This window comes from Pelobates fuscus, chromosome 5 (assembly GCF_036172605.1).
Source record: "Pelobates fuscus isolate aPelFus1 chromosome 5, aPelFus1.pri, whole genome shotgun sequence".
NCBI classification, from domain to species: domain Eukaryota; kingdom Metazoa; phylum Chordata; class Amphibia; order Anura; family Pelobatidae; genus Pelobates; species Pelobates fuscus.
This window is the reverse complement of record NC_086321.1, coordinates 159,768,304-159,790,834: the sequence shown is the minus strand read 5'-3', so window position 1 is coordinate 159,790,834 and position 22,531 is coordinate 159,768,304. Positions and strand designations below refer to the sequence as shown.

The following is a 22,531-nucleotide window of genomic DNA, read 5'->3' as shown; positions in this document are numbered from 1 at the left end:
GCTGTGACTCATACAGCTTGCATGAAAGAATGATTTAATTTTCAATTAGATCTAGCAGCACAGTGTGTTTTACTTTAGACGTTCTATCCCCTACTCTGCTAATTGAGCTTTAATAACACACAGTAGACTTGTGTAGCATAAGAAATTCTAAAGTAAATACACTGTTCAATAAAGGATGGTTAACCATTCTCTTTACAGGAAATGTGTAGGGAGATTGTGTAGGTCACACACATAAGAGGTATGGCTAGGGCTGCAAATACAAAGAAATTGAACTCTTAAATGGCAGAGAATCAAGTAGATGGACTACAGGTCATAACCTATACACCAAAACCACTCCGTAAAGCTGAAGTTGTTTTGATGCCTATAGCATTCCTTTAAACTTTAAAAATGTTGATTTATTATATTCGAGTGGCTATTAAAAATAGCAATGTATTTCATAAAAGTAAAGTGAGTTTCAAAGAGTATATGTTAGAAACACACGCCAAGTGTATCATTGCATTTATCATGTTGTCATCAACCCATGTTCCTACAAACCTGAATTTGCTTGACATAATTAATGTGTTTGTTTTAGTGTATCCATTTTGCATTGAAGATGTATATGGTGTGCATTATAATAAAATGGAAATAAAATTGATTATATAGAATTTCAAATCTTCCACAACATTAAAAATGCTTAAACATATAAACCTTTTTAACTGTATGCTATTTGTCATTGAATCCATTCCATTCGGCCAGAGGAAGTACATTGTTATCTATCAACCATCATCTCAATAAATTCATCTTTCCCAGTACATATATTCTCTTTTTTTTTGTATAGTTTCCTTTTTATCTCAACATTATTTCATGTTCTCTTCTTCCCCGTTTTTTTCACTGTTATCATCTTCACCCACTTGGATTTCCCATTCTTTACCTTATACCCTCTTCTTCTATTCCCTTATCTCTTCTTCCTGCCACCTCTAATTTCTCCATGCATCCTCCCTATCTCTGCACTTGCTCTGAACCACTATCATCAACTGATTCTAAATATCTAATCCTTTCCATACCTAACTGTTATATTTAATGTATATTTCAGGCAAATATAAGGGCATCATCTCTGATAGGCCATGGGTGGAATTCGTAGTAAGCACATTCCTAGAGCTTTCTAGTCTTGTGTTACTTGACTTGGATAAAATCAGCAATTAGGGGGATCATTGGAACTACTCTATGCTCAAATGAGGCGCAAACCACATGCCCCCTCAAGACCAACTAGTAAACACCACAACCAACTTGTTCCCATTCTTTAAGCTACTCCTAACTTTTTCACTATCTCTCTATATGGCCCATGTTTGCCCCTAACACAAATACAAATATTATGCCCCTAACTCCAAAAAATTTTTTTTATATATATATATACAGTTGCAAGGAAAAGTATGTGAACCCTTTGGAATGATATGGATTTCTGCACAAAAGTCACAACAATAGACAATCACAACAATAGACAATCACAGTCTGCTTAAACTAATAACACACAAAGAATGAAATGTTGCCATATTTTTATTGAACACACCATGTAAACATTCACAGTGCAGGTGGAAAAAGTATGTGAACCCCTAGACTAATGACATCTCCAAGAGCTAATTGGAGTAAGATGTCAGCCAACTATAGTCCAATCGATGAGATGAGATTGGAGGTGTTGGTTACAGCTGCCCTGCCCTATAAAAACACACACACCAGTTCTGGTTTTGCTTTTCACAAGAAGCATTGCCTGATGTGAATGATGCCTCGCACAAAAGAGCTCTCAGAAGACCTACGATTAAGAATTGTTGACTTGCATAAAGCTGGAAAGGGTTATGAAAGTATCTCCAAAAGCCTTGCTGTTCATCAGTCCACGGTAAGACAAATTGTCTATAAATGGAGAAAGTTCAGCACTGCTGCTACTCTCCCCAGGAGTGGCCGTCCTGTAAAGATGACTGCAAGAGCACAGCGCAGACTGCTCAATGAGGTGAAGAAGAATCCTAGAGTGTCAGCTAAAGACTTACAAAAGTCACTGGCAAATGCTAACATCCCTGTTAGCGAATCTTCAATACGTAAAACACTAAACAAGAATGGATTTCATGGGAGGATACCACAGAGGAAGCCACTGCTTTCCAAACAAAACATTGCTGCACGTTTACAGTTTGCACAAGGGCACCTGGATGTTCCACAGCAGTACTGGCAAAATATTCTGTGGACAGATGAAACCAAAGTTGAGTTGTTTGTAAGAAACACACAACACTATGTGTGGCGAAAAAGAGGCACAGCACACCAACATCAAAACCTCATCCTAACTGTGAAGTATGGTGGTGGGGGCATCATGGTTTGGGGCTGCTTTGCTGTGTCAGGGCCTGGACGGATTGCTATCATCGAAGGAAAAATGAATTCCCAAGTTTATCAAGACATTTTGCAGGAGAACTTAAGGCCATCAGTCTACCAGCTGAAGCTCAACAGAAGATGGGTGTTGCAACAGGACAATGACCCAAAGCATAGAAGTAAATCAACAACAGAATGGCTTAAACAGGGGTGCGGGGCCTGACCTGCAAGATGGCTGGTCGTGTTCCTCAGTAGCTCCCAACGACTATGGCAAATATAAAGCTAACTAAGCTATAAACTTGTGCACCTGTGCCCACCAAGCTACAAAAGGATCACCACTACAACCAGGCACAGCCACCAAGCTCACGCAAGACTACACCGAACCGACCGCCTCTCGGGCCTACAGGACTGTGCACGCACACACCGCTTGCCTCCACAGCCCTGATTCACCCCCCCCCCCCTTTGGACCGGTGGGGGTTATCCCGGTCCCCACTTGGTCGATTTACCTCAGCACCCACTCAGCTTGAACCGCTTGAGACCGCATGGCGCGACCAACATGGCCACCATGCCAGACCTGCTTCAGAGCAACACAAGCCCAGAATGCCGAGAGTGGAGCGATCTCTTCCTCAAAAGATTTGACGCCATCTGCCAGAGGATCTGGCTTCGAATAGAGAGCAGATCCCACGCACTCATCCCTCCCGCCTTAAAAGCGACCCGGAGAGATACCCCAACAGCTCATTCCTCTCCTGGGCCGGGAACCCGAACAGAGAAATCTCCACTTTGCCGTCCGCATACCCGGAGGCCATCTCGGAGGCCAGTGCGCCCACGGGCTCGCGGTCCTGCCGCCTCGACATGAGGATTCCGTGGACTTAGGGTACGGGCTTCCGGACAGACCTGGGGTCGAAGATACGCGGCAAGGCTGTCCTACAGTTCGAGAAGCAATCGGCAGGGTGGTATCCAGTTACACCTAACATGGCTAAAGCCAGAGGGAAGGGATGCTGATCCTGATATGGGGAAGAACTTTCTACCATGGCCCATCCGAGGCATTGGGTGAACAGAACTGTATGATACCTCATGTATTTTTGCTCTTTTTAGTTACACATGTTTTTTCTAATTTTTGTTACCTTAGTTATTGCTCATGACCCAGTGGCATCAAACTCAGGCACACTGACATAGCCTGTATATTATGAATGTGTGCAGCTTACAGCATATAGAGCCTGAACACCTATTTTATATAAGACCATACTCCATGTCTAAATCCTGTTTGATTAGAAAAACATCCCAAGCTGCACTAAAAATTTATAAATGTGTGCCTAGACACAATGTCAGTGTCTTCAAAAACTGATAAAGCTTGTTTATTATCTACTAGTACATCTATTGTTTGTCCTGTATTCTCTCTGGTCTCTCAGACCTATGATTCAACCTGTTAAAAATATAAAAAATGAGCAGTTCTTAACATGCCATGACATTGTATCAACTTGTGATCTTGCAATATGCTTGTCAACGCTGTCGTGGCGTCACAATCCTGTATGTTATACCGTGCACGAAGAAAATAAAGAATTTAAAAAGGGCACTTTAAGCACCAAAAAAAAACAAAAAAAAAAAGAATGGCTTAAACAGAAGAAAATACGCCTTCTGAAGTGGCCCAGTCAGAGTCCTGACCTCAACCCGATTGAGATGCTGTGGCATGACCTCAAGAAAGTGATTCACACCAGACATCCCAAGAATATTGCTGAACTGAAACAGTTCTGTAAAGAGGAATGGTCAAGAATTACTCCTGACCGTTGTGCACGTCTGATCTGCAACTACAGGAAATGTTTGGTTGAAGTTATTGCTGCCAAAGGAGGTTCAACCAGTTATTAAATCCAAGGGTTCACATACTTTTTCCACCTGCACTGTGAATGTTTACATGGTGTGTTCAACAAAAACATGGCAACATTTCATTCTTTGTGTGTTATTAGTTTAAGCAGACTGTGATTGTCTATTGTTGTGACTTAGATGATGATCAGATCACATTTTATGACCAATTTGTGCATAAATCCATATCATTCCAAAGGGTTCACATACTTTTTTCTTGCAGCTGTAAGTATATATATATATATATAATATATATATATATATATGCTTTAGCAAGTGATATCACAATTTGGTTCAGTTCAGGCATAATAAGGGAACGTAATACAAAAGAGGATGAGAACGGGACCAAGATTTCAGTTTCTCCTCTTCTACTAACCTTATAAATGGTAACCTTTATAATGCTGATTGACAGGGAGCCATGATGGTGCTGCCAAGTTCCAAGATATATCTATGGAGTTCTACATTTAATTAGATTTTTCAGAATTCATGTAACATAGTTGGTAATTTTAGGGGATCAGAAAAGAGAAATTTGCAAATCCAGGGATTAGGGTGATCCCCTTGAAAGGATGACTCCCTTTCCCCTTGAATATTTTCTATTTCCATAAAAATTCTAATTATAGGGAATGTAAGAAAACATATATATATATATATATTTTCTCCTTGACTAAAGATTCATTATTTCTGTTAGCTCAGGAGAGCTATAACTATGATTTTATAGATTATCCTTATTATTTAAAGTTGTTAATGAAAGTACATAATTTCCAACAATTTTATGAGGTCTTTTATTAGGATTTACTGGTCCTCTAACAGTTAATACCTAGAGTTAAATAAAATTTTGGCAAACAAAAGCACCAACTTAGTACTTGCACATTTGTAAAGGTTCAATGCCAAAAAGTGCATGTCATCATTCATCAGTAAAGCGAAACTAATAATTAACTTTAAAAAGAAACCCAAAATGTTGTACATATCTTCTAAAATAAGTAAAACCAACAACCATAAGCAAGGATAAAATAACCGTCTGGTCATCCTTTCATCTATGAGAATATTTTGTCACTGTTGGATTTCAAATCTGTAATCATATGAAATGCTTAATTGTTAAAGCCAAATTCCCTTTTAAGTACCAAAATCCCTTCGTCTTTACGGCATTAGCCGAATACCATAAATCCTACCTTACAGATAGCTAATTAATTAGAAACTTCAAAAATCACACTAGTGGAAAAAAACTTAATGGCTTGCCCTTTTGTTAGTCCCCCCTTAGGTTTCAAAAAGTTTTCTGCCTACATATGCCATTGCCGAGAAATCATTAGCTGGTTGCATATCCAATTAATACAACCCACAAATGAGGTGCAGATCTATAATGCTGCAGGGGTCTTTCTGCACAAAAGAGACAGGAAACCATGATGATCATTTTGGCCTTCTTCAGCCTTATCAGTGAGATACAGGCACTGTGAGTATAGGTTCTATGTCTGAATTACCCTTTAAATGTAGGATGACCCAAAGCAATTGCTCTGAAGGAAAGAGAAGATATGGGAACACTGTGAACTAGCATACTTAACAGTTGCCAATTAGGTTATTCCTCGCTCAGAGCTCAAACAAGTTTGCCACTGCACACCATTACACAGATAACTTTATATATATATATATATAAAAAAAAAACACACAGTAAAATGTGGATGTGCACACTACATGTAATGTTTTTGAAGGAATTTTACATTCAAACTATTCAAGACCTGAAAAGGCTCGCTTGACAAAAAGCTAGCTTGACAAAGACCTGAGGGTCGAAACGTTGTACTTTGGTCCAATAAAATTGCCCGTTTTTGGAAGACTTTTGGAGTGCCTGGATTATTTTCTACATTTGGTCCTTCTTGGTACTGGGACCGGTCTGGTCAGCACCCAAGGATTCTTGAGAGGGTTTGAGTGCAGTTCCACTACCTATATATGGATATTCACAATACAAGGACTGGCCCTAAGATCAACATGATGTGTTCATGATGTATATATTAAATAACACTAGCATAACTGTAGTGATGCAAATTGAATAAAAGTAACATATGTTTGGCATGCAAATTTAAATACTGAACTGATTGTTACCAATGGCAATGTTATTAGAAATCATCTATCATTGGTTTATATTTAAGCAACAACAGTAACACTTCACAGGCCTGCATTCGCCAATAGAATACATGTAATCCAATGTGCAGATCATTTTTGTATGTTGTGATGTCACTTTAATGTTTTCAAAGACAACAATCAAAGCAACTTACTATTTTCTTTATAGTTTAAGTGATTTTAATTGATCAGGAAATAGCCTGGCAAAAGTGAATCTGTATGAATGCATTTATTTCTTGACACCAAGAGTGATGGTGCCCAGCTATTGATTACCACTGGCAACTTAGAGGACATGAAGGCTGATTGTCTTACTAATGAGAGAGACTTCCAAACCTAACCCTGGTAGCATATCCTTTTTTTGGGTTTTTTCCTTAACCGTATAACTCTCCTTTGTTATACTTAACACTGTGCAACACTTAAATAAGTTTAGATTTCTATAAAACAGTCATCCCTACAAATTCCATGAATTTATACACCTCAAAAACAGGATAAACACATAGCAAAACAGCTCTAAATAGCAGATAGGCAACTTAATGATTTTCTAATGTTGTAAAGTCTATATTTCCACACTTTGAGTTAGCTCTAGTCAAAGTGATACTATAAGCACCAAAACAATGTGCTCTCTCATTTAGCCGTTTATTCACGTTGTTTCCTGTAGAATTCTAATGTTTAAACTAAGTTTATTGCACATTCATTTTAATTTAGAATATATTATCTCCTGCTGTTGATAGCTTTCTGATCCTGTAGGAGCCTCCTTTTTGTGATCAAATTTCAATTTACAGAGCAGGAGATAAAAAAAAAAATCCTAAAGTTAGTTAACATCTGACTGAAAATAAAAACATGTTTTATGCAGGCAGTATCAGTCACAGCCAGGGGGGTGTAGCTGGGGGGAGCATAAACAGAAACAAAAGTAATTGAACTCCTAAATGGTAGAGAATTGAGCAGTGAGACTGCTGGGGCATGATCTTTACACCAAAACTGCTTCATTGAGCTAAAGTTGTTTTAATGCCTTTAACCCCTTCAGGACGGAGTCAATAGTGCACGTTCTGATCAAAACAAAACGTAAACAAAAACTAGAATTTGCGCTATATGTCTGTTCACCCGTAGTTCCCCTCTTTCAAATTATATGCACCCACACTTATTATATGTCATTTTGTTCAGGAGAAACAGGGCTTTAATTTATCATTAACTATTCATATATGGAACATAATTTATTATGAATAAAAAATTTTTTAAAATGTGAGAAAATAAGATTTTTTTTTACATTTGCATTTCCGTCTGACATTTTAACTGTGAATGTCATAATACTGTTATGTAAAAATGCACATATTTGTAATCAGCGATGTGTCACGAGTTAACAGGTTTTATGTTGTTTTGGAAAGTTACAGGGTCAAATATAGAACATTCCATTTTCAAATTGAAATTTTCCAGATTAGTAATGTTACCTTTGAGACGGTGTGGTAGCCAGGAATGAGAATTACCCCCATAATGGCATAGCATTTGAAAAAGTAGACAAGCCAAGGTATTGAAAGTGGGGTATGTTTAGTCTTTTTTAGTAGCCACTTAGTCACAAACACTGGCCAAAGTTAGCGTTCATATTTGTTTTTGTGTGAAAAAAGCAAAAAACGAATATTTGGCCAGTGTTTGTGACTAAGTGGCTACTAAGAAAGACTGGACATACCCCACTTGCAATACCTCAGGTTGTCTACTTTTGCAAATGGTATGCCATCATGGGGGTAATTCTCATTCCTGGGCTACCATACGCTCTCAAAGGCAACATAACCAATCTGGCAAATTTCAATGTGAAAAAAATGAAATGCAAGCCTTATATGTGACTCTCTAACTTTCCAAAACACCATAAAACCTGTACATGGGGGGTACTGTTATTCTCGGGAGACTTCACTAAACACAAATATTAGTGTTTTAAAACAGTAAAACGTATTACAACAATAATATAGACCATAAAAGTGCTGTTCGCTTGTAAAAAATGCAAAAAACTTCACTTTTACTTAAAATATCATCGTTGTAATACAATTTATCAGTTTGAAACACTAATATTTGAGTTCAGCGAAGTCTCCCGAGTAAAACAGTACCCCCTATGTACAGGTTTTATGGTGTCTTGGAGAGTTACAGGGTCAAATATAGTGCTTGCGAATTAAATTCTCTGCACTTTCTCCCTGTGTTGTCAGGCATGTCAATCAAATTTTAATTAATCAAATCACATAATTACGTTAAATGATTATTTAAATATACACGTAGAATTTTAATATATATGCCTTTATAGGTATTTAAATTCTACGTGTATACTAATGTAATCTTTTATGTAATTATATGTATTTATCTATATATATATATATATATATATATAAATATATATATATATATATATTTGCGGTTATTTGTATTTTATATATAGATAGATATATATAGAATGTCATTCTAAGTGTATTTTGTTACCGATTATTTATATGTGTGTATATATATATATATATATATATATATATATATATATATAATAACAAAATACAGTTAGAATGAAATTACATATGCATATATAATTTATATTAAATTTTGTTTCAATATTTTATTTATTTTATTATTTTATTTATTTTAATTATACGTATTTATATATAATATATATGTACATCTATTATATATATATATAATATATATACATATTATATATATGTAACGTCATTCTAAGTGTATTTTAATATTAATATATATACTTATATTAATATTAAAATACACTTTGTATGACGTTACATATATAATATATATACATATTATATATATATATATATATATATATAAATATATTTAATTTATTTTTACACTTGTTTAATTTATTTTTTTTATACTTTCCTACCAGCAGGGGGACTGTCTGATATTTCAGACAGTCCCCCTGCTGGCAGATCCATAGCCAGCTATAGGGGGCCATATGATCGCTCTTTGAGAGCGATCACATGGCCCCCGGGGGCCTCATTTGCCAGCATTTACTCAGGAGCTAACCCATGAGTAAATGCTGCCATGATTGATCAGGAAAATATATTTAACCCCTTAACGCCGTTACGACGTACCATGCCGCCGCAACGGCTTTAAAACCCTTTTAATGCGGGACGGCATGGTACGTCGTAACAGCGTTAAGGGGTTAAATATATTTTCCTGATCAATCATGGCAGCATTTACTCATGGGTTAGCTCCTCCCCTTACAGCAGAAAGGACAGGAAATAGAACTCTGAAACTGGTATAAATAGATCCTCCCTCTTCCCATCAGGCAGTCTTTTTTCCTGTCCTTCACAGCAGTTTGGAAGGAGTCTGCTTATGCAGGCCTAGATTTTCTTTTATGCTCACCAGGCAATATTTTTGTAGCCCTGCAGGGGTTCAGCCTCTAAGCCCTGAAGACCCAGCAATGCACTATTGTAAAAGTGGCTAGCCTGGGTACCCCCTTTAGTGACCGGGGGTCGAACCCAACCTCTCCCTCAGGGGATGAAAATGGTCCACTGCATGCCAGGGTTCAGCCTCTTATCCCTGAAGACCCAGCAACAGGCCAGCTTGGGTACCCCCTCAGGGGATGAATGTGATATACTGCCTACATGAAGCCAGACCAGGGTTCAGCCTCTTATCCCTGAAGACCCAGCAAACAGCAAGGAGGCATTGTGCAAAAGAGTGCCTGATAATGCAATGAGGCATTGTGAAAAAAAGAGTGTTAATAATGGATATCCTGGCTGTATAAAGTCTGCTGGAATTCCACAGTCCTGAAGACAGAGAAATATCCAAGGTAAGAGAACTTTCCTGGATAACTGATTGAAGTACACACATGTATATGATCGGTTTTAAAACCTAACTCTAAGTCCACACACACACTTATTTCTATCTAGGCTTGTGGCCATTGGCGGATCCAGGTAGGGGGCAACGGGGCAATTGCCCCCCCCCCCCGAGATTCTCCCCTGCCGGCTAGTGCAGGGCTGGCATTGCCCAAGCGCCAGCCCTGCAATGTGCCTGCGGACCGGGGAGGGAGATCAGTGATCTCCCTCCCCGGTCCGCAGGCACATTACTGACAGCCGACCGGAAGAGGAGGGAGAGAGGACCCGGGAGCTGTTACCAGCAGCTCCTCCGGGTCCTCCTCTCGCGAGATTTGGAGCGTTGCCGCGGTTACCACGGCAACGCTCCAAATCTCGCGAGAGTGAACTCTATTATTATTATTATTATTATTATTGCAATTTATATAGCGCCAACAGATTCCGTAGCGCGGGCTAGAGTTCACTGGAACCATTGGACCACCAGGGATTCCCCACTGGGACCACCAGGGATCCAGAAATGTCCCCCCTCCTCCTCAATAAAGGTAAGAAGGGAGGGGGGACATAAATATATTTATTAAATACATTTTTTTTTTTTTTTATTAAAAAGCCTCCCTTCCCTCCTCCCCTCCCCACTGCCCCACTGCCCCACATACACTGCCCCACATACACTGCCCCCATACACACTGCCCCCATACACACTGCCCCACATACACACTGCCCCACATACACACTGCCCCACATACACACTGCCCCACATACACTACCCCCATACACACTGCCCCCATACACACTGCCCCACATACACTACCCCCATACACACTGCCTCACATACACTGCCCAACATACACTGACCCCATACACACACTGACCCCATACACACACTGACCCCATACACACACTGACCCCATACACACACTACACACACACTGACCCCATACACACACTACACACACACTGACCCCATACACACACTACACACACTGACCCCATACACACACTACACACACTGACCCCATACACACACTGACCCCATACACACACTACACACACTGACCCCATACACACACTACACACACTGACCCCATACACACACTACACACACTGGCCCCATACACACACTACACACACTGGCCCCATACACACACTACACACACTGACCCCATACACACACTGACCCCATACACACACTGACCCCATACACACACTACACACACTGACCCCATACACACACTACACACACTGACCCCATACACACACTACACACACTGACCCCATACACACACTACACACACTGACCCCATACACACACTGACCCCATACACACACTGACCCCATACACACACGGACCCCATACACACACTGACCCCATACACACACTACACACACTGACCCCACACACACACTGACCCCATACACACACTACACACACTGACCCCACACACACACTGACCCCACACACTGACCCCATACACACACTACACACACTGACCCCATACACACACTACACACACTGACCCCATACACACACTACACACACTGACCCCATACACACACTACACACACTGACCCCATACACACACTACACACACTGGCCCCATACACACACTACACACACTGACCCCATACACACACTGACCCCATACACACACTGACCCCATACACACACTACACACACTGACCCCATACACACACTACACACACTGACCCCATACACACACTACACACACTGACCCCATACACACACTACACACACTGACCCCATACACACACTGACCCCATACACACACTGACCCCATACACACACTGACCCCATACACACACTACACACACTGACCCCACACACACACTGACCCCATACACACACTACACACACTGACCCCACACACACACTGACCCCACACACACACTGACCCCACACACACACTGACCCCACACACACAAACACTGCCCCCATACACACAAACACTGCCCCCATACACACAAACACTGCCCCCATACACACAAACACTGCCCCCATACACCCAAACACTGCCCCCATACACACAAACACTGCCCCCACACACACAAACACTGCCCCCACACACAAACACTGCCCCCATACACACAAACACTGCCCCCATACACACAAACACTGCCCCCATACACACACTGTCCCCATACACACAAACACTGCCCCCATACACACACTGTCCCATATACACACTGTCCCCATACACACACTGCCCCCATATAAACACTGTCCCCATACACACACTGCCCCACAAACACTGCCCCATACACACACTTCCCCCATACACACACTGACCCCATACACACACTGACCCACAACACTGCCCCCACATACAAACACTACACACACTGACCCCATACACACACTGCCCCCATACACACACTGCCCCCACATACAAACACTGCCCCCCATACACACACTGCCCCACAAACACTGCCCCATACACACACTGCCCCACAAACACTGTCCCCATACAACACTGTCCCACAAACACTGTCCCCATACAACACTGTCCCCATACACACTGCCCCACAAACACTGCCCCATACACATACTGCCCCGCACACACTGCACACCTATACACACACAGTGCCCTACACACACTGCTGCCCCCCATACACACATTGCCCCAAACACACACGACCCCCCCATACACACACTGCCCCACACATACATACAGTGCCCCCCATACACACACTGCCCCACACAGACATACAGTGCCCCCATACACACACTGCCCCCTAACACACACACTGCCACCCTTACGCACTCACACTCACTTCACCGCTCACACACACACTGCACCTTTCACACACACTTCACCCCTAACACACAACACTTCTCCTATGCCCTATATCCCAGCAGACCCCAGGTAAGTTGTCAAACTGTTCTTAAACGGTATGACTACTTACTCTGGGGTGGGATCCTGGCACTACTGGCACCATAACTACTACACTGAGCTGTAGTGGTTATTGTGCTAGGATTATTTTTTTTAAATAATCTACAAGTGCCCCTCCCGAGATCAGGCTCTGGATCCGCCACTGCTTGTGGCATTGATTGCTGTTATCTGTGCATTATCGCAAATAAGCAGGCTTTTGCAGACAGTGGAAGAATATACTGCATTGGAGACCACTGGGTTTTAGTATCTGTACATGAACTGGGTTCTGTTACAGCATCAGTATTCTATTTTATTCATTGGGGACCTGAAAGTTTGGCAATCCCTTGAGTATATGTCAGGGGTGGCATGCTTTTGGTTCTTAAGGAGTTAATGATCAGAATTTTCTCACATATTCCCCTGTTGTGAAAGGGAACATTATAATTTACTTTCTGCAATTATTCTTTTAAGCTCATATACTCCAGGTAATTTTGATGCTGTGCATTGCACGTATTTTAAGGTCTTTCCAGTGCCCAGACCATTCTACCAGGTTTACTATTTCAGGTAAAATTCACCTGCTACCAGCACAATAGAGGAAATCCCTGAACAGGTAGTTCCATTACAGACCTCTCTTCTGATATTCATGGGGATTCTTCTAGGTGTCCTTATATCTGGAATTTGCAAACAATGTGTGACTTTAAGTGGTTGATTCAGCCTGCATGATGACAAACATTTGACTGATATGTTTTACAGGGTCTCTGTACCTAGATCGGTATCAGTTATGGTCACTCCTAACATTGCGTTGATTTAATACTTGTGGATTATATGCTTGGTTTGGTGTTGATATCTTGCAGATATAACAAGCTGCTTACCACATAGGCTTTGCCATAAGTACTTCATCACTATCTGAAGATAAGGTAAGAGTAAGTATGCGGTTGTTTGTTCTCATAAGGATAACTGAATATCTTCTACTATCCTGCTTATTATGTCTGTTGCCACAATGTATCATGTGCCTATTGCATATCTCCTACTCGTGTTACACAACAGTCTCTAATAAATTTGAATATACTGTTTGGCATAATAATCCTATTGATTACTTGTTTGGTGTTTTAAAGTCTTCTAAGGTTTATGCAGCTCAATAATGGTTTTATAGCAATAAGCTGTTTTTGAACTCTGTCCCTCCCTCGATATATACTGCTTGGGTATTACCCATGAGTAAATGCTGCCATGATTATTCATGGCAGCATTACATTCCCACCCATATACTATAAGAGTTGTGAAACTAGTTACAAAGACTGCCTGATGGGAAGAGGGAGGATCTATTTATACCAGTTTCAGAGTTCTATTTCCTGTCCTTTCTGCTGTAAGGGGAGGAGCTAACCCATGAGTAAATGCTGCCATGAATAATGGTCAGAAAAAGAAAATGACGGTAAGTATGAAACAATTTTCCATAATATATCCCCATGTTATATGCTGCTATAAAGTATTGACAGTATCTTCATAATATACTTAAACTCCAGTCACAGCTAAACCTCTTATAAAGAAATAATGAATGCCTGCATCATGTAGATGAGTATCTGTGCCAGTACAGAGTGATTTTTTTTTTTTTTTTTTTGGTATCAGATTGTAGGTTCTACATTAATTTATTAGGAGCTTTACTGAATATATTCATGTATTTAAAACGACATAGACTGAGCAGTAGATAAGGAACTTGCAGTTACACTGATGTGAGTTGTAGGAAATGGACCAGCTCACGAGAAACCTTAGAAACATGAGAGATTTTGAGTGGTTTATTTTTTTTCAAGGGGAAATAGCCTGCTAACCTGTTTTGGGCAGAGAATGCATTAATCTCAGGTATGCAAGTCCCTGCATGTTCTGTTAAGAGATAATCTTAATATGAACAACAAAAACAAGAATTGTTATAACACAGACTAATGGAATACACCGCTGTCTCAAGAATAGCTTTTACAAAATTTGTTTTGGATCTTAAAAAAAATAGATAAAGAAATATTGATCATCTTATCAGTATAATTTGTTTCTTCATGAATACATTTTTTTTTTTATTAAGTTTTATTTTTTTTAATGTTACTGCTTTCTGTGTGTTTAGTATCCCGTGAATTCTGGTCATCAGATAATTTAAAGTATCCCTTCAGCTCATCTCAGTGGTTTAAAACAGGCTATCTGTACATACACAATGAAAAGGATTTGATAAGAATCATAAACATCTTTGGAAGCAATTGCTGCTGATATAAACATCTAGTATTATGTGCTGATTGCACTATTTATCTTTAAGGAAAAATGGTTACATCCAGCAACAGAGTATAAAAAAAAGTATATGAGAACTGTTTTTAATCTTCTACTAACACTGGCTCAGACTGCAACTACACACAACCTCTGCTTGCACTCATTTCCCACTAAATAAATACACTAAGCAGTGGTCAATATAAGCTAAAATACCCTCTAATTAGGAAGAACTGGAATGTTTTATCTAACCTACATCCTACCCATTGCTGCCTCACATGGAGCAAGTAGCTTCCATTAGCTCCACTGAGCTAAGCCCTACTGTGCAGGGCCAGCTCATTGGCTGAAAGCAAAATCTACCTATCGGCCACCCCTGCTCTCCTATATTGGTCGAGGTGAAGATAGCGGAATCTACACCGACACAATGGGAAATGTGGAAAGGTGTTTATATAGGCAGAGGGGAAGGAAGGATTGATTGATTACACGAATGTACCAGAATGGCTGGTGGTCATTTCTGAAAATGTAATTTAACTAACAGTCAATACTTTTCCACTTCTATTGCTCAAAGCTAGAACAAAAGAAATGCAATAATAAAGGAACATTCATTCATCAAAATCATATTTTAGCAACAATAGCACCAACTAATATTGGATACAATGTTCTTCACAATTCTACATAAAGAATAACCTAATTTATGCAGGACAAAGATTTTTCAGCTCAACTTCACCTTTAAAAGATTAAAAATATTTCACAAATAGTTAACTTAAATCCTTGAAGAAACAGATGTGCTTGTTGTTTTGGCAAATGGCTATTTAGATGCAAACACTCTGTTCGAGAAACTCACCTGAAAATGATGAAGAATACATAAAAGCATGCAGCATAATAACTACCGCAATCATTAGTTTATTCTTCAGCCATTCTGTTAGAATGACTTTGTGTTCTTAGTGTCAGCAGAGAAGAATTGTGGCTTAGTCAAACACATGGAAATCCTTGCATGCTTCCAGTGCTAGTTCTAATCAGATCTTCAACAATGAAAGACCCTTTGAAATCCTCATGAAAATAACATATAATTCTACTGAACTGAACGATCACTGTCAGGGCTGTCTTGGAGCGGCATTGCATCAGTGATTTGTGATGTCCTGTGTTGTACTCAAGACTATGTCTTACCAGATTTATTGTATCCAGTTCCATTCTAGTGGATGAATACAGAATCATAAACAATTCATATATAGTGCATTCTGCACTGGGGCCCGCTCATGCTCGAGGGCAAATGGAGAAGGAAGAATTGATAGGCAACCGTACTCGAAGATTTGAAGCATATGCTATGAATTCTAAAGAACACAACCTTCCCCAAAATATAATAGGTGTGTTAGCCTGGAGAAATATACATTATTTAGTGATTAATACCAAGCATTCAATAGTATTTGATAAATATTTACCATTTAATAAAAAATATTTAAAAAAAAAAACACCTAACCATCGTTTGCAAACCCACAACTCTGTTATCTGGTCCTTAGTTCCTCCAAAATATACTTACGCCTTTGAGGGAAAAAAAAACAACTAAATATGCTGCGCTTCATGGTTAATACATTGATACTGTATTATTATTAACCAGTCCATAATCCTGCCTTTTTTCTCATGATTTTGAAGAACCATGTCTCATCATACTTGTCATCTCCAGCTTACAGACAACCCCAAGCTGTCATATCATATCAAGTGAGTCCAGCTTTCTCCTTCACCATCTTCAGTTTTCCACGTAATTCCCATTTCTTTACAACAAAATGCCATATCTCAACACAATCAAAAGATATTGTAGGGAATACTTCATGTTATGAGCAATTGTCAAGGTTAACAAAAGTAAACAAAAGACAACACTTGAAAGGAAATTCCAATGTCAACTGTCTTGTCAATGTCTTTTCCCAGAAGCCTTTACTAGTGACAGCATGACGTGCGAGAATTTCTGTGCAGAATCTCAAGGTCATATCAGATATTCAATTGAACTAGATGACTGTGCCTACAATTGAGAGCTTCTGGTTGACTTCAACCCTAGCCACTAAAGGTACAATCAGGCATGTCACCTTAGAGGCTTTGCCAGATTTGTGTTGAATTACATTGCTGCATTAACGCATAAGTCCCAGACTTATCAGGCCAGTCCTTATTTGGAATCCCCATCCCACAGAGCAGGGATTTTGTACCAGTGGACTGAAACCGTCACCAATGATGCAATGTACAATACTGGCACATACCTCTCTACTAGAAGGTATGAAAATTCTTACTAATAATTTTAGTCCTAACAACTATATCCACACTGAAACAAAACAACACTGATAGTTAGCAGACAGATTCACCTATGCAGGATGCCAGGAGGAATATATTAATATTACAAATCTTTTTGTATAAAGGAATTGGTCTTTTCTATCAGCATCATGAGTGTGCCCAAAAAAGTACACTTAGTGGGAAACAAAAAAAAAAAACATGTTATATGTAAAACCATTTTCTATTTCATTTGCTGCCTTGGCAATATATTAATCATTTAATGACTGAGAGAATATACTCATATTACAGTCAAATGCAGTCAACTGTGAAATGTTTTTTTTGGTTTTTTTTTAAATAACTGGAAAATGTCTGTATAAAATGGCTAGAGTAAACTATTTTTTCTGGTAATTTAATACATTCTCATCTGAATCATTTTTATTACATTGATGCTAATCCAGACCAATTATTGAGCTTCATTTTCTTTCACAATGAAATCCAATAAACTGCCGCAACACAAGTCTATGGGGTATTTATTAAAAAAGTTATTTGGCTCAGAAGTTAGTGTGAATACAGAAATGTAAATCTCACAAAATATAACCTGTAAAAATAGTGGGTATTCCAATAAAAGAAAAGGGAAATTCACAGATAAGACACTCTTTGCCACAGTTGGTTATTTTTAAAAATAATGTGTTAACCAATGCCATGCGCTAGATATAAATGTATTAACCCATTTGCCCTTTTAGAAGCAAACCCCAAGGGACAGAAGAAAAGATTCTCTCAACTTTTGGTCTATTAGTGTCAGATATGCATATATTTTCTTGCATTAAATGAAGATGTTTATGCATATGTCTTTTATTATTAAAAGGGCACTTCAAGCACCATAACCACTGTAGCTTATCATAGTGGCTATGGAGAAAGGCTTCTGTGGGTGCAGTCCCTCCACTCTTAATCAAACTAATCCCTAGAGAATTGACATGATCATAAGGATTAATTTGGACCCAAAGTTGCCACTTAATCACGATTACCAATAAAAATATATTGGATGAATGATTTCAGAGAGTATTTTTTGTGAAATGGTAATGGATAAATAATTCCGATATCTAAGGTGTTGTGACCAAATGTACAGCTCCTCATTTGATGTTAATACGCTTTTTATTAGCATTTATAATGTTAAGCTGTCACAAGTCCACTGGATAAGATTGGGTAGCTATATTATACCTGCAGTTTAACCCCTTAAGGGCACATGTGTGCCATGTCATGATTCCCTTTTATTCCAGAAGTTTGGTCCTTAAGGGGTTAAAAACCATCATTGAAAACAAGAGTTCTTGAAACTGGTAATAAAACATCTTAAATCAGGATAAGGGAGATACGGAATGCTGATAAAAGAATATGTTTGGGGTGTATTCACTAAACAGTGAGCTGTGTTGACCTGACAACTGAATTGCATAATTAAAGGCAAAACAAGGAGATGGAAACATTTTGCTATACATTTATTTAGTTATCCAGCATGGCTAGTTTTTCCAAGATGAAGCAATTCAGTTGTCAATTCACCACAATTCACTGTTCAGTGAATAAACTCCTTAGATTTACTGCATTCTTGAAATTTGCCTCCTGTGTGTTCTACACAATTGATTTCTCTTACGCGTACAATATATGCAAACCGCACTGCTACTGGGAAAATGCAAGTCAAGCCAAGTCTGTGACAGACGGAAGATCATTAACATTTCATTTTCCATATCCTCCATCAAAAATGACTGGTAGCTTAACCAGAGCATTAGTTCTGTACATGGGATTTTACTGTTGCTTGTGGCAGTCATGCCACAGCACTATTCAAGAATTTTTTTTTTCCTACTCGAAAGCTTCTAGAGCAGGCATTGGCAACTTACAATCCATAACTCCTTTTACCCTTTGGCAGCTAATATGTCCATTTTTTAGAACATAAATGGTGAAAAGGTATATATCATGAGCTATTGTGTAACTCCCATGATGCTTTGTCGGTGGTCCTACAACAGCTGGGGTCCTGCATTCTCACAATCTCTGTTCTAGAATCTAATAATGTACTTGTAGAATGCAGGGTATTCAAATCTGACAATTTTAAAGTGTTACAGAAATTGTAAGAAAATGTTGGGGTTTTGGCCAGAGCTGTAGTTAAAGGAACACTATAGTGTTAGGAACACAAAGCTGTATTCATAACACTATAGTGTCCCTCTGCCTCCCCAGTTTTCCTGGCACTATAGGCTCCTGGAGTGCCCCCCTCCCTCGTGCCTCCCCTCCTGCGTGGCTAAAGGAGTTAAAATCCCTTCAGCCACTTACCTGAATCCAGCGCCGATGTCCCTCGGCGCCAGGTCAGGCCCTGTACATGCTCCTAATTATTCAATGCTTTCCTATGGGGAAAATCTGATGCTGGCGTTCAGCGTCAGATAATGGACCCAAAGTCCAATTGGATTCTGGAAGCCCTCTAGTGGCTTTCTGGCAGACAGCCACAGAGGGCAGACTTAGTGCTGCAATGTAAACATTGCAGTTCTCTGGAACTGCAATGTTTAACATTGCAGCACTAAATCCACAGCACCCAGACCACTTCAATTGTACAAGTTGTGATCAAAACGTAAACAAAACCTGGAATTTGGCTTTCATGTCACATCCAATATTTATATATGAAACATAATTTAATATGAATAAAATATAAATAATAAGACATTTTGTTATTTTGGCATTTTAACTGTGAATGTCATAATACTGTTAGTTGTTACTGCAATAAAGTACACATATTTGTATCCAGCAATGTCTTACAAGTAAAACAGTACCCACAAACACTGGCCAAATGTAGTGGTCATATTTGTTTGTATGGGAAAGATGCAAAAACTAAATTGAATGCTAATTTTGGCCAGTGTTTGTGACTAAGTGGCTACTAAAAAAGACTGGATATTCCTTTATTTGCAATACCTTGGGTTGTCTACTTTATTTTGCAAATGGTATGCCATCGTGAGGGTAATTCTCATTTCTGGGCTGCCATACAGTCTCAAAGGCTACATAACCAATCTGGCATATATTAATGTGAAAAAATGGAAATGCAAGCATTATATTTGACCCTGTAACTTTAAAAAACAATCATAAAACCTATACAAGGGGGTTAATGTTATACTCAGAAGACTTAGCTGAATACAAAACAGTAAAATGTATCACAACTATATTGTCAGGTGCAGCCCTGGAGATGGAGAAGTTTTGAAGGTGGGAGTACAGTCGAAGTGGTCTAGGTGCCAATAGTGTCCCTTTAATATCATATATATACATCTTACATTACGTATAAATAAAATGTTAAATGGGACAAAATATAAAACCAAAAAAACAACAACTTTCTTTCACATTTTTATGTGTAATATTTTTTACACAGCAAATGCAATAAAAAAAGAACTAAAAATAGATTCACATTAGTCATGTTTGTTAAATGACTCAAATGTCTAGGATCTAATTTAACTTTAATGTTAACCCTTAACCAACCCATAAACCTGTACAAACCCTACCCCTGTGCTTACACTAACTCTACCCTAACCTTACCTTAACCACACACAATTCCTAACCCTAAAACAGCCTTAACCCTAAGCCAGCATTGACCCGTACCTAGACAGCATTCCTTGAACACGATCTACTGACTGTTTGCAGTTTCCCTTAGGAAGGTCTACTAGGGAAGCTGTCACAAAAAATCCCCATCTACCATGATTTATATACCAAGTTAAGTGATATTTAACACTTCATTTAATGTTCAGTTTTTGATACCTTGCCTATGATCGCTCCATGGACATCTATGTGATTTTAAGTAGTAATCTTGGTCTTACTGGTGTCATATTTGGGCATTCATGTCATTACCAGATGGATGGAAGAACGTGTGTTGTATCCTGCACCAGCTAGAAAGACCGGGAACAGTTCATCTCTGCTCCTTCAGCTGCTGTGGACCAAAGCTTTAATTTTAAAAAGTTTTGAGGTCTAACAAAACATGTAATATAAAATATCCATAAGGTTGACATGTGTTTCCATCGCAGGGCTCAGCATTCATCTATGAGAAATGCATGAAGTTAAATTGTCACTCACATTTTTGAGCCCTGTTAATATGTGCCCCTTCCTTTTGTTACCATTACTGGTGAAGTATTTGCAATGAGTGCATTTGAGTGCTACGGAGGGGCCTACAGTCTGGGAATGAGGATCCTTGCCTTGTTTAAGTCTACATTGTGAGGCTCTCTATACTTCTCTGTGTATCACTGAGAGCAGTGTGAAATGCGTCTTTTATTCATTGTCTGTTACTTGAAAAGCCTTCAATATCATTTCATTTAGGCAGCCGGTTCCAGCTGTCTGCATTTCTAATTTCGACATTTTTAATTTTGTAAAAGTACTATCATTATATTATTTTTAAATGCGGCGATCATTAAACAGAACAACTTGCAAACTGAGTTAAAATATATATGGAATTGTCTCCTTACTGATGTGCAGTTGAAACTCTATTTCCACACTGTAAATCTCTTTTTCAGAGATTTGGAGTGCCAGGTTCCTGATACTCCGGGGAAATAAGAATTGTTGCTTGCAGTGTTACAGCCAGAGTGCAGATGGAAAAGGGTAATAGAGAAATCATTTCATTGCAGGACATTTCCCCTATTCCCTTGGCACTCTCGATCTCATAAACGTTGGGACCAATGAGGTCAATAGGGTATATGTACAAAGATTGTATAAACAAGATTGTTCGAGCTAAACGGGACACAAAATATATAATGTGCGTAACAGTTATGGTTTTTGCATTACACCAAATGCCTGAAGAATTCATTTTCATTTTTATTATGATTACCACACAAGTTATTGTAATGTGAATATAGTCTGCTCTAGCCTCTATATTTATATTTGTATTACACATACAAACACATACAAATTTACACGCGCACACACATAAGATTGCTTTCGGCCTGCATGACAACTTGTGCTTGCAGTTTTATTAGAGTCAACCTTATTGGGATGTTATAAGTGCCAAAACCACAAGTAGTTATGGCTGAAGGAGTCTTTGGGTGGTTT

At 39.1% G+C, this 22,531-nt stretch overlaps 1 protein-coding gene across 1 annotated transcript in view; it reads right to left on the bottom strand.

Annotated features, from left to right (window-relative positions):
- Positions 1-22,531, bottom strand: part of TTC28 (tetratricopeptide repeat domain 28) — a 521,381-nt gene that overhangs the window by 476,402 nt on the left and 22,448 nt on the right. The gene's annotated exons all lie outside the window — the stretch shown is intronic.